This window comes from Somniosus microcephalus, chromosome 13 (genome assembly GCF_052327205.1).
Source record: "Somniosus microcephalus isolate GS21.2 chromosome 13, FLI_Smic_1.0, whole genome shotgun sequence".
Classification (NCBI taxonomy): domain Eukaryota; kingdom Metazoa; phylum Chordata; class Chondrichthyes; order Squaliformes; family Somniosidae; genus Somniosus; species Somniosus microcephalus.
The window spans coordinates 174,022,365-174,037,009 of NC_140999.1; the positions used below are offsets into that span (position 1 = coordinate 174,022,365).

A 14,645-nucleotide genomic window follows, 5' to 3' on the forward strand; every position below is an offset into this window, starting at 1 on the left:
CGGAGTCGGGACCATCAGACATGCCTGAGTTAAAATTGCTTGGAGTCGGGACCCAGGCGGGGGGGTCCCGCCGGCCAGTTTTTGCGATTTTAACCCCCCGCACGCCTCCAAGCTCGCCTCCACGGCTCAATGAAAATCGAGCCCAATGGCTTCGATCTTCCCAATATTTAATTGGAAGAAATGTCTTCTATACGTGTGTCAGCCAGTGGCTCAGAGGGTAGCACTCTCACCTCTGAGTCAGAAGGTTGTGGGTTCAAATCCGGGCTGACATTCCAGTGCAGTACTGAGGGAGTGCTGCACTGTCGGAGGTGCCGTCTTTTGGATGAGACGTTAAACGTCTGCTCTCTCAGGTGGACGTATGAGAGCCCATAGCACTATTTCAAAGAGCAGGGGAGTTATCCCCGGTGTCCTGACCAATATTTATCCCTCAACCAACATAACGAAAACAGATTATCTGGTCATTATCACATTGCTGTTTGTGGGAGCTTGCTTTGCGCAAATTGGCTGCCGCGTTTCCTACATTACAACCGTGACTAGACTTCAAAAGTACTTCATTGGCTGTAAAGCGCTTTGAGACGTCTGGTGGTCGTGAAAGGCGCTAAAAAAATGCAAGTCTTTCTATATTGGAAGAGTTCAGTGATGTTATAAATTGAGTGCATTGTAATCTTGGATACATTTCCCATGCTTTTATAAATTAATGCTATAAACAGTTTTTTAAAGTTATGAGGCATTATGATGTTATCATGCCCAAAGTATTGATAGCTGAGGTCTGGTTATGCAACCCTGGGCCTTACATTAATGATGTGTGTTTCCATAGTGATGCAAAGTGTTTGCACCCCTCCTCCTCCTCCAAATTTCCTTCCTGTGTTCCTGAATTGAGTGCTGAATGCCTGTGGAGTAAGAGTTACTAGTGCCCTCTGGTGACCGATTGCTCTTACTGCACCCCCCTTAATCTAATTCCTTTTCACAACCTTTGCAAGGAATTCTTTATTAAGCTTTTATTTCAAAAATCAATGATTACAAACAGATTACAAGTTCGGTCAGGAAATGGTCAAACCATTTAACAATTAGTGCTCAAGATATAAAACGTTTAAGAAAAAAATCCCAAAGAGAAATGATAACGGGCTTTCCACAGTGATATGGTAGCGATACATACTGTCAACAGGGCATTTATAAAGATGAATATAATTATGCTTGTTTTTACAGTGGCGTAACATACTTCTGGCTCCAGGCAGGCAAGGAGGTGGGACAGCACAATTGGACACAGACGCGCAGGGGCTATGCCGCCTTATCTGGCCGTGTTTTTTTTGCTGCGTCACTCTTCTTGTCCCTCGCAATGCTCATTCTGTGCCTGGCAACCATTGCAGCTGTTGTGGGCCTTATGTGAGGGGCCTCTAGACTTGGTGCTTTCCCAGTTCCAGCAAGAGGTGGTGCATCCTGAGCTGTGACCAGCTCATAGAAACATAGAAACATGGAAGACAGTAGCAGGAGTAGGCCATTCGGCCCCTCGAGCCTGTTCCGCCATTTAATGAGATCATGGCTGATCATCCAAATTCAGTACCCTGTCCCTGCTTTCTTCCCATATCCCTTGATCCCTTTAGCCTTAAGAAATATATCTAACTCCTTCTTGAATATATTTAATAAGTTGGCCTCAACTGCCTTCTGTGGTAGAGAATTCCACAGGTTCACCACTCTCTGGGTGAAGAAATTCCTCCTCATCTCAGTCCTAAATGGCTTACCCCTTATCCTTAGACTGTGACCCCTGGTTCTGGACTCCCCGACCATCGAGAACATCCTTCCTGCATCTAGTCTGTCTAGTCCTGTTAGAATTTTATAAGTTTCAATGAGATCCCCTCTCATTCTTCTAAACTCCAGTGAGTATAAGCCTAACCGACCCAATCTTTCCTCATATGTCATTCCTGCCATCCCAGGTATCAGTCTGGTGAATCTTCGCTGCACTCCCTCCATGGCAAGAACATCCTTCCTCAGATAAGGTGAACAAAACTGCACACAATACTCAAGGTGTGGTCTCACCAAGGCCCTGTACAACTGCAGCAAGACATCCTTGCTCCTGTACTCGAATCCTCTCGCTATGAAGGCCAACATACCATTTGCCTTCTTAACCGCCTGCTGCACCTGCATGCTTACCTTCAGCGACTGGTGCACAAGGTTATTATACCCCACGGGTGTTAATCCGCATGTCTGTGGTTGGGGTAGGGTAGCGTGTTGTCATGCGGAGGCACCTTCTTGCCACTGTCAGTGAAAGCTGTGCTAACCTGTGCATCTCAGGCAGACCTGGGGGCCCCTGGGGGGCAGGCCTAACAGACAGGGGAGTGGATCTGTGGGGAAGTCAATGCTCGTCACAGCCTATTTCAAACCTCAATGTCCATAAATTCTATTAGAAGAGTTGCTTGAAATAAAAAGAAAGACCATTAAAGGTTACAGAGATTCTATGAATTCTTCAATAAAATATAATTATATTATGGGCCACTTTTACCGTTGCTAGCCCTTAACTTTATGACGCTTTTTTACTGTGTAAATGTATTAACTGTGTGTAGTGTGGGCTATGTGGGGATTTCTGCTGAACATTTCAGTTGAATTTTTAGATTTCTGCTGCCTGAGTGGTAATAAAATATTATATAAAATGTTTTATAGCTTATAAAGACACATTATTATCCTTATACATGCTCACTTTTGCCTGTCTACCTAACATTTTGTGAACTATGCTTGCAATGGCTTGTACAGCAGATATGTTAATCTCCTTCAGATAATGAAAAGTCTTACTCAGAGGGCAAATTTTCATATCTAAACAGATGATTCATAGCAACAACAATTTGCATATACAGTATAGCACCTGTAATGTAGAAAAACATCCCAAGATGCTTTACAGTGGCATAATCAGACAAACTAGTCGCGGAGCCAAAGAAGGAGATATTAGTTGGGCCGTGACCGCCTGACTCAGAGGTAAGAGTGCTGTCATTGAAACCGAGCTGACATTCAAAACTATTTTGTATTTCTAGTTCTCAACTTACAAGTATGTCCGGCTAAATTCCAAAGCATGCCTAAACTTCAGAGCCCAGCCAGTTTGCATGCTGCGACGCTAAGATGTGATTTTTTTTTTAATTCGTTTTTATGGGACGTGGGCATCGCTGGCAAGGCCAGCATTTATTGCCCATCCCTAGTTGCCCTTGAGGAAGTGATGGTGTGCCGCCATCTTGAACCGCTGCAGTCCGTGTGGTGAAGGTACTCCCACAGTGCTGTTAGGGAGGGAGTTCCAGGATTTTGACCCAGCGACGATGAAGAAACGGCGATATACTTCTAAGTCAGGATGGTGTGTGACCTGGAGGGTAACTTGGAGGTGCTGGTGTTCCCATGCATCTGCTGCCCTTGCCCTTCTAGGTGGTACAGGTCGAGGGATTGGGAGGTGCTGCCGAAGAAGCCTTGGTGAGTTGCTGCAGTGCAGCCACGATACACCGGTGGTGGAGGGGGTGAATGTTTAAGGTGGTGGATGGGGTGCCAATCAAGCGGGCTGCTTTGTCCTGGATGGTGTTGAGCTTCTTGAGTGTTGTTGGAGCTGCACTCATCCAGGCAAGTGGAGATTATTCCATCACACTCCTTCCTTGTGCCTTGTAGATGGTGGAAAAGCTTTGGGGAGTCAGGAGGTGAGATACTCACCGCAGAATATCTAGCCTCTGACCTGCTCTTGTTGCCACAGTATTTATTTGGCTGGTCCAGTTAAGTTTCTGGTCAATGGTGGCCCCCAGGATGTTGATGGTGGGGGATTCGGTGATGGTAATGCCATTGAATGTCAAGGGGCGGTGTTTAGACACTCGCTTGTTGGAGTAATGGTACAATGGCTGTTGGTTGACACCGATTTACATAGACTCAAAGTCCCTTTGGTAAGCCTGATCCCTCAATAGATTCCCTGTAACATCTTAAGTTGGTATTCTGAAGGGGTGCTGGTTGCATTGTTTACAACACTTGATGAAGCCCTATTCCAGGTAGTTAAGCACACAGGCCTGGATGTTTCTATGCTAGCCCACTCCAACTCAGGCGGATTAGCAGCAGAAAAAGGTGGGAAAAATCAGGCAGCGTGGCCCACCATCACAGTCCCACCCAGTCCTCCAACCCCAGTTGGAAAGGCCTTTGGCCATGACATTACTGTTAACCACGTACAAGTGCCAGGGGAGAGGTCCTACTGTCCTCAGCGATTGGCAGGAGAGGGGTGATGGTAATCCTTGGAGCAGCAATGGAAGGCCCACTGTTGCTCCTTTTTGGGAGAGAGGGTTCCATAGTGGGTAGGTCTCCCTCATATTTAGAGTGCAATTTTTTTTACTTTAGTCCAAAACCTAATAGTAAAATGTACCTTTGGTCTTCAAGGTCCTGTGGCATCCACTTCGTCTGCTGCTGCAGTGGCGGAACTGTAACTTGCCTTTGTTACAGCAGTGGGCTCTCATTTGCTGGCATTAGTGTCTGCTGTGGTACAGTTGGTAGCCCACTCGCCTCTGAGTCAGAAGGTTGTGGGTTCATAGTCCCACTCCAGGCACTTGAGCACATAAAGTTAGGCTGACACTCCAGTGCAGTGCTGAGGGAGTGCTGTACTGTTGGAGGTGCCATCTTTCGGATGAGACATTAAACCGAGGCCCCGTCTGCTCTCTCAGGTGGATGTAAAAGATCCCACAGCACTATTTCGAAGAGTAGAGGAGTTATCCCCTGTGTCCTGGCCAATATTTATCCCTCAACCAACATAACAAAAACAGATTACCTGGTCATTATCACATTGCTGTTTGTGGGAGCTTGCTGTGCACAAATTGGCCACATTACAACAGTGACTACACTTCAGAAATACTTCATTGGCTGTAAAGTGCTTTGCGACATCCGGTGGTTGTGAAGGGCACTGTATAAATGCAAGTCTTTCTTTTTTTTCAGTGATCCCACCAGGAACCTGCCCTGCATGCAAAATGACACCTGACCCACGAAGGTGGGTTAAGGTCACGGTGAGGTCAGGCAGTGGGCAGTAGTCCAGCACACAGCCCCCTCCCCCTCCCCTGTCAGGAAGAGGAGAATCCAGGTCCTTGTGTCTACGCTGCCATTTCAGAGCAGTACTGAGGGAGTGTGGCATTGTTATAGGTTGTACAGTTACTATCATTTGGTTGAGAGGTTAATCTGCGGCCCTGTCTGTCTGTTCAGGTGGATGCAAAAAATCCCATGGCAGTATTCAAAAAAGAGCACAAGAGTTCTTCTGGCGTTCTGGCCAAGATTTATCCCTCAACCAGCACTACCAACAATGGATTAACTGATCATTTATCTCATTCCTCTATCTATGACCTTGCTGTGTACAAATATTGGCTGCTGTGTTTGCCTACAGAATGGCTGTGACTGCACTTCCAAAGTAATTCACTGGCTGTGAGAGGCTTCCTGAGGACATAACTGGTTCTATATAAATGCAAGTCCTTTTTTTTCTTTCTTTATCCAGTATTTGGAAGTTAAAAGATGCATTGCTTTGAATGTTACATTGTAGAGTGTGGACTACAGTGCACAAGGCACTGCATCATTAGATTAGATTTCTAGACCTTCTTTAAACAGTTTATATTAAGAAGTCTGAGTGATTTTCTGTGGTAACTTTACAGATAATTAGACAGGTAGGCGCATATGGAGTCAAAGAGCCTGCTGGGAGAATACTTTAAATAAATGATAATGGTAAGACTTTTCATTCACTTATCACAGCAGACAAAATCTGGTTAATAATGCATAATGCTTCTACAAATAGAGGAAAGATTGAGGACTGGAAGAGGCAGTTAAACTCCCACGGGGCTGTTTTTAAGAACATGCCTAATGATAGTAGCTATCTAAAGTTTCCAGACTAGCATACCTTAAATAACAAGAGCCCAGCTCAACACCAGTGAGAATGTAACTCACAGCTGTGAAACGACTTTGCTCAGGTTGTGTACTTTAAAAATTGTTGTAATGTTTCTTCTGTGTACCCCAGCATGAAGTTAACCCCCCACCCCCCATCCAGTCAGGAAGGTGGCACATGACCCTCCAGGGAATGTTGTGTGTGTTTACTTTTGTACGTATGCTCTGCACCTTCTACAGTGCACATTGGAGAGTTCACGATGAGCAGCAATCTCACTTCATGTAGAGGGCGGGTTCATTACATAACAGAAAGCATCAAAGCACTGTATAGGTATTGATTTATACACCGAGAGGCTGGCCCATCCCGGAGCAACATCAGGGAGTCTCGGCCGATTTTAGCGGCCGGGCCTCATTAGCATGCCGCTTGCCAACTTGTCAACCTAAACAGCCCAGGAGTGGTGGTAACAACTGCCGACTGTAGGAATTATTTATGACTTTCACACCTCCAACGTTGGGTGTTAGAGTGGGGTTCGTGGACCTGAATCCACCTTAACAGAAACACACAGATACACTATCTCTCACACTGATCTTTTATTTAACCACGAACACACGGATAAAATAAGAAACACAACTTGACCTGTCCTGGAGTCTTCAAGTTCCCAAACCGATGTTCACTTGAAGTCTGTTGAATCTTTAGATGTCTTCTTTCTGTTAGACCAGGACGTGTTTGTCTTAGACGACTGCAGTAAAGGAGCTAGGTATTTGTTAAATTATTATATTCTTTGTGTCCACACTTCCCTTGTGATTTTCACATGCACATCCCAATGATTGGTTCCTTCAAGCGTGGCTATTCCCCTTGTTGTTAATGGTTAGTTCAAAGTTTAGTGGGGTTACCTCATAATGCATGTCACTTGTTGAAGTTTAATGGGGGTCTTATCTCAAGATTTGTCCTTGGTTACAAGCTGCCTTTGTCTGACAGATAATGTCTGTTAAATGAGCCTCTATATTCCTGTTTCTCAGCTTGCAGTTTAATGTGGTGTAGCCATCATTAAAGTTTTCTTTCGTATTAAAGTTCTTGTTGTTAGGGATGTTTAAAACAGATTTTCCCTTCACCAGCCACTGAAATCTGATGGCTGGGAGGCCGCAGTGGACCCGGGGGAATGGTCCCTGACATAAGGTAAGTGCATCGGAAGGCTCGCGGAGGGAAATCGCACGGAAGGGGGAGGAGATCCCCAGGTAGGAGAGGCCCAAGGTTTCCTTGTGGGATGCAAAATTGTTTAGTTAATATTGTAATTAGGCTGCGTATAATCCTTCTGATGATAGTGTTAGTTACATCTCTGCAGTTTACAATGACTCTCACATCCCTCTCATGGCAGGAACTACAGTCCAATATACAGACTTCCTTTGGTATTTGGCTGCTGCATTGTTCCATTTCTCATTATGCTCAGATAAACTCATTTTTTCAGTCACTTTGGGCCTGATATTAACTCGGAGGCATGTTGGGAGTGGGGGGGGCGGGCGGGTCCAATACCGTGCGTGAAACCCGGAAGTAAGTTCAGTGAGGTAGTGCAGGGGTCCCCTGTGACCATCTCCCTCTCCAACAGATATACCGCTTTGGATATTGTTGGGGAGGATGGCTTATCAGGGGAAGGCAGCAGCAGCCAACTTCCTGGCACCATGGGTGGTTCTGCTGCACAGGACGGGAGGAAAAAAAGGGGTAGAGCTATAGTAATAGGGGATTCTATTGTAAGGGGAATAGATAGGCGTTTCTGCGGCCGCAAACAAGACTCCAGGATGGTATGTTGCCTCCCTGGTCCAAGGGTCAAGGATTTCTCAGAGCGGCTGCAGAGCATTTTGGAAGGGGAGGGTGAACAGCCAGTTGTCGTGGTGCTTATAGGTACCAACGATATAGGTAAAAAACGGGATGAGGTCCTAAAAGCTGAACATAGGGAGTTAGGAGGTAAATTAAAAAATAGGACCTCAAAAGTAGTAATCTAAGTTTTGCTACCAGTGCCACGTGCTAGTCAGAGTAGAAATAGAAGGATATTGCAGAAGAATATGTGACTAGAGGAATGGTGCAAGGGGGAGGGATTCAAATGCCTGGGACATTGGAACCGGTTCTGGGGGAGGTGGGACCAGTACAAACTGGACGGTTTACACCTGGGCAGGACCAGGACCAACATCCTAGGGGGAGTGTTTGCTAGTGCTCTGGGGGAGGGTTTAAACTAAAATGGCAGGGGGTTGGGAACCTGAGCAGGGAGACAGAGGAAAGGGAAACAAGGATAGAAACAAAAGACAGGAAGGAGAAAAGCAAAGTGGCAGTCAGAGAAATCAAGGGTTTAAATCAAACATGGCCACAGTAAATAATAATTCTAAAAGGTCTAAGAGTGTTAAAAAAACAAGTCTGAAGGATTTGTGTCTTAATGAGAGGAGCATTCGTAATAAGGTGGATGAATTAGCTGCGCAAATAGAGTTAAACGGATATGATATGTTTGGGATTACGGAAACATGGCTCCAGGGTGACCAAGGCTGGGAACTCAACATCCAGGGGTATTCAATATTCAGGAAAGACAGGCAAAAAGGAAAAGGCGGTGGGGTAGCATTGCTGGTTAAAGAGGGGATTAACACAATTGTAAGGAAGGATATTAGCTCTGATGATGTGGAATCTGTATGGGTAGAACTGAGAAATACCAAGGGGCAGAAAATGTTAGTGGGAGTGGTATACAGACCCCCAAACAGTAATGCGGAGGTTGGGGATGGCATTAAATGGGAAATTAGAGACACGTGCAATAAGGACACAGCAGTTATCATGGGTGACTTTAATCTACATATAGATTGGGCTAACCAAATTAGTAACAATACTGTGGAGGAGGAATTCCTGGAGTGTATACAGGATGGTTTCTTGGACCAATATGTCGAGGAACCAACTAGAGACCAGGCCATCTTGGACTGGGTATTATGTAATGAGAAAGGAATAATTAGCAATCTTGTTGTGCGAGGCACCTTGGGGCGGAGGGATCATAATATGATAGAATTCTTCATTAAGATGGAGAGTTAAGTAGTTGACTCAGAGACTAGGGTCCTGAATTTAAATAAAGGAAACTACGATGGTATGAGGCGCGAGTTGGGTAGGATTGATTGGGGAATGTTACTCAGAGGTTTGACGGTGGATAGGCAATGTTCATCCCTGTTTGGCATAAAAATAAAACCAAAAAGGTGACTCAACTATGGCTAACAAGGGAAATTAGGGATAGCATAAGATCCAAGGAGAGGACTTATAAATTGGCCAGAAAAAGCAGTAAACCTGAGGATTGGGAGCAGTTTAGGATTCAGCAAAGGAGGACAAAGGGATTAATTAAGAGGGGGAAAATAGAGTATGACAGTAAGCTTGTAGGGAACATAAAAACTGACTTTAAAAACTTTTATAGATATGTGAAGAGAAAAAGATTGGTGAAGTCAAGCGTAGGTCCCTTGCAGTCAGAATCAGGGGAATTTATTATGGGGAACAAAGAAATGGCAGACCAATTTTTCTCCGGGTGTTCCGGTTTCCTCCCACAGTCCAAAGATGTGCGAGTTAGGTTGATTGGCTATGATAAATTGACCCTAAGTGTAAGGGGGATTAAATACGTGGGGTTACGGGGATAGGGTGGGATATGTGTTGGTGTAGGGGTTACGGGGATCGGGTGGGATATGTGTCGGTGCAGGCTCGATGGGCCGAAATGGCCTCTATCTGCACTGTGGGGTTTCTGTGATTCTGTGATTCTGTGATCATGGCTGATCATCCAAATTCAGTACCCTGTCCCTGCTTTCTCCCCATTTCCCTTGATCCCCTTAGCCTTAAGAAATATATCTAACTCCTTCTTGAATATATTTAATGAATTGGCCTCAACTGCCATTTGTGGTAGAGAATTCCACAGGTTCACCACTCTCTGGGTGAAGAAATTCCTCCTCATCTCTGCCCTAAATGGCTTACCCCTTATCCTTAGACTGTGACCCCTGGTTCTGGACTCCCTGGCCATCGGGAACATCCTTCCTGCATCTAGTCTGTCTAGTCCTGTTAGAATTTTATAAGTTTCAATGAGATCCCCTCTCATTCTTCTAAACTCCAGCGAATATAAGCCCAATCGACCCAATCGCTCCTCATACATCATTCCTGCCATCCCAGGTATCAGTCTGGTGAATCTTCACTGCACTCCCTCCATGGCAAGAACATCCTTCCTCAGATAAGGCGACCAAAACTGCACACTATACTCAAGGTGTGGTCTCACCAAGACCCTGTACAACTGCAGCAAGACATCCTTGCTCCTGTACTCAAATCCTCTTGCTACGAAGGTCAACATACCATTTGCCTTCTTAACCGTCTGCTGCACATGCATGCTTACCTTCAGCGACTGGTGCACAAGGACACCCAGATCTCGTTGCACTTCCCCTTCTCCCAATCTATTGCCGTCCAGATAATAATCTGCCTTACTGTTTTTGCCACCAAAGTGGATAAACTCACATTTATCCATATTATACTGCATCTGCCATGCATCTGCCCAATCACCCAACCTGTCCAAATCATACTGGAGTTTCTCGGCAACCTCCTAACAGCACACACGCCCACCCAGCTTTGTGTCATCTGCAAACTTGGAGATATTACATCTAGTTCCCTTGTCTAGATCATTAATATATATTGTGAATAGCTGGGGTCCTAGCACCAATCCCTCCGGTACCCCACCAGTCACTGCTTGCCACTCGGAAAATTAGAGACGCGTGCACTAAGGGCACAGCAGTTATCATGGGTGACTTTACATATAGATTGGGCTAACCAAATTAGTAACAATACTGTGGAGGAGGAATTCCTGGAGTGTATACGGGATGGTTTCCTGGGCCAATATGTCGAGGAACCAACTAGAGATCAGGCCATCTTAGACTGGGTATTATGTAATGAGAAAGGAATAATTAGCAATCTTGTGCGAGACCCCTTGGGGCGGAGTGATCATAATATGATAGAATTCTTCATTAAGATGAGGAGTGAAGTAGTTGACTCAGAGACTAGGGTCCTGAATTTAAATAAAGGAAACTACGATGGTATGAGGCGCGAGTTGGTTAGGATTGATTGGGGAATAGTCCTCAAAGGGTTGACGGTGGATAGGCAATGGCAAACATTTAAAGATCGCATGGATGAACTACAGAATTTGTTCATCCCTGTTAGGCATAAAAATAAAACAAAAAAGATGACTCAACTGTGGCTAACAAGGGAAATTAGAGATAGCATAAGATTTAAGGAGAGGACATATAAATTGGCCAGAAAAAGCAGTAAACCTGAGGATTGGGAGCAGTTTAGGATTCTGCAAAGGAGGACAAAGGGATTAATTAAGAGGGGGAAAATAGAGTATGAGAGTTAACTTGCAGGGAACATAAAAACTGACTGTAAAGGCTTCTAAAGATATGTGAAGAGAAAAAGATTGGTGAAGTCAAGCGTAGGTTTCGTAACAAAATGAATGAGTTAACGGCACAAATAATGACATATGGGTATGATCTTGTGGCCATTACAGAAACATGGCTGCAGGGTGACCATGACTGGGAATTAAACATACCAGGTTATTTAACAATCAGGAAGGACAGGCAGGAAGGGAGAGGAGGTGGGGTGGCTATGTTAATAAAGGAAGGAATCACTATAATACAGAGAAATGATATTGGGTCAAAGGAGCAGGATAGTGAAACAGTTTGGGTGGAGGTAAGGAATAATAAGGGGAAAAAAACACTAGTGGGTGTAGTCTATAGGCCTCCGAACAGTTGCAACTCTGTTGGATGGAGTATTAATCAGGAAATAGTTGAGGCTTGTAATAAGGGAACAGCTATAATTATGGGGGATTTTAATTATCATATTAACTGGACAAATCAAATTGGGCAGAGCAGCCTTGAGGAAGAGTTCATTGAGTGTATTAGGGATGGGTTTCTTGAGCAGTATGTAACTGAACCGACCAGGGGGCAAGCAACCTTAGATTTGGTCCTGTGTAATGAGACAGGATTAATTAAAAATGTCCTAGTAAAGGATCCCCTTGGAATGAGTGACCATAACATGGTTGAGTTCCATATTCAATTAGAGGGTGAGAAGGTTGGATCTCAAACAAGCGTGCTGAGCTTGAATAAAGGAGACTATGAAGGTATGAGAGCGGAATTAATTAGAGTGGACTGGGAAAATAGATTAAAGGGTAAGACGGTACATGACCAGTGGTGTACATTTAAGGAGTTATTTTACAACTTCCAAAAAAAATATATTCCACTGAGGAAAAAAGGGTGTAAAAGAAAAGATAGCCATCCGTGGCTAAGTAAAGTAATTAAGGATAGTATCCGACTAAAAACAAGGGCATATAAGGTAGCCAAATCTAGTGGGAGGATGGAAGATTGGGAAGTCTTTAAAAGACAGCAAAAAATAACAAAAAGATTGATTAAGAAAGGGAAGATAGATTATGAAAGTAAATTAGCAAAAAATATAAAAACAGACAGTAAAAGTTTCTATAGTTATATAAAAAGAAAAAGGGTGGCTAAAGTAAATGTTGGTCCCTTAGAGGATGAGACCGGGAAATTAATGGTGGGAAACATGGAGATGGCAAAAACACTGAACAATTATTTTGTATCAGTCTTTACAGTAGAGGACACTAAGAATATCCCAACACTGGACAAACAGGGGGCTCTAGGGGGGGAGGAACTAAATACGATTAAAATCACTAAGGAAGTGGTACTTGGTAAAATAATGGGACTCAAGGCGGATAAATCCCCTGGACCTGATGGCTTGCATCCCAGGGTCTTGAGGGAAGTAGCGGTAGGGATTGTGGATGCATTGGTAATAATTTTCCAAAACTCACTGGACTCAGCAAAGGTCCCAGCAGATTGGAAAACTGCTAATGTAACACCCTTATTTAAAAAGGGTAGTAGGCAGAAGGCTGGAAACTATAGACCTGTTAGCCTAACATCTGTGGTTGGTAAAATGTTAGAGTCCATTATTAAGGAGACAGTAACGGGACATTTGGATAAACATAATTTAATAGGGCAAACTCAGCATGGTTTCATGAAGGGGAAGTCATGTTTAACAAATTTGCTTGAGTTTTTTGAGGAAGTAACATACAGGGTGGATAAAGGGGAACCAGTGGACGTAGTGTATTTAGACTTCCAAAAGGCATTTGACAAGGTGCCACACAAAAGACTATTGCTCAAGATAAAAAATCACGGGATTGGGGGTAATATTCTGGCGTGGGTGGAGGATTGGCTCTCTAACAGAAAGCAGAGAGTTGGGATAAATGGTTCGTTCTCAGATTGGCAACCAGTAACTAGTGGTGTTCCGCAGGGGTCAGTGCTGGGTCCCCAACTCTTTACAATCTATATTAACGATTTGGAGGAGGGGACCGAGTGTAACATATCAAAGTTTGCAGATGATACAAAGATGGGAGGGAAAGTAGTGAGTGAGGAGGACATAAAAAACCTGCAAAGGGACATAGACAGGCTAAGTAAGTGGGCAGAGATTTGGCAGATGGAATACAATACTGGAAAGTGTGAGGTTATGCACTTTGGCAGGAAAAATCATAGAGCAAGTTATTATCTTAATGGCAAGAAACTGGAAAGTACTGTAGTACAAAGGGATCTGGGGGTCCTGGTGCACGAAACTCAAAAAGTTAGTATGCAGGTGCAGCAAGTGATTAAGAAGGCCAATGGAATGTTGGCTTTTATTGCTAGGGGGTTGGAATATAAAAACAGGGAGGTATTGCTGCAGTTGTACAAGGTATTGGTGAGGCCGCACCTGGAATACTGCATACAGTTTTGGTGTCCATACTTAAGAAAAGACATACTTGCTCTCGAGTCAGTACAAAGAAGGTTCACTCGGTTAATCCCGGGGATGAGGGGGTGGTCATATGAGGAGAGGTTGAGTAGATTGGGACTCTACTCATTGGAGTTCAGAAGAATGAGAGGCGATCTTATTGAAACATATAAGATTGTGAAGGGGCTTGATCGGGTGGATGCGGTGAGGATGTTCCCAATGATGGGTGAAACTAGAACTAGGGGGCATAATCTTAAAATAAGGGGCTGCTCATTCAAAACTGAGATGAGGAGAAACTTCTTCACTCAGAGGGTGGTAGGTTTGTGGAATTTGCTGCCCCAGAAAGCTGTGGAAGCTACATCATTAAATAAATTTAAAACAGAAATAGATAGTTTCCTAGAAGTAAAGGGAATAAAGGGTTACGGGGAGCGGGCAGGAAATTGGACATGAGTCTGGGTTCGGAATGGTCATGGCCCTGTGGGTAGTGGAGCGGGCCCAGGGGCCGTGTAGCCTTGTTCTGCTCCTACTGTGTTCTAATTCTGTTAGATTTCAGAAGATGGTTTTATTCCTGTTCCTGGCTGGGGTGGAGATCGCCTTTACAGAAGGTAAGTACTGTAGAAAATATAGGGACAGAGTGATCTCCTGGAAGAATTTCGATCGCCTAGATGGGTCGGAGAGGAATTTCCCAGATTTTTTTCTCCCAAATTGGCCATTGGGTCTTTATCTGGTTTTTCGCCTCTCCCGGGAGATCACATGGGTTCGGGTGGATGCAGAGTGATAGAAGATTTGAGGTTAGGATCAGATCAGCCATGATCTTATTGAATGGTGGAGCAGGCTCGAGGGGCCGATTGGCCTACTCCTGCTCCTATTTCTTATGTTCTTATGTTCTTATGTCCCTTGCAATCAGAATCAGGGGAATTTCTAATGGGGACCAAAGAAATGTCAGACCAATTAAATACATACTTTGGTTCTGTCTTCACAAAGGAGG

General features: G+C 44.4%; 1 protein-coding gene across 8 annotated transcripts in view; it reads left to right on the forward strand.

Moving 5' to 3' along the window:
* Positions 1-2,997: 2,997 nt before the first annotated feature.
* The window catches only part of LOC147108783 (uncharacterized), a 40,882-nt gene continuing 29,234 nt past the window's right edge, over positions 2,998-14,645 (forward strand). For 2 of the 8 annotated variants that reach the window (XM_086005614.1, XM_086005619.1), the window contains exons 1-2: positions 5,457-5,700; positions 6,973-7,033. The gene's annotated coding sequence lies outside the window, so the exon portion shown is untranslated. The other 6 variants (XM_086005611.1, XM_086005618.1, XM_086005615.1 and 3 more) reach the window with 5 other exon arrangements.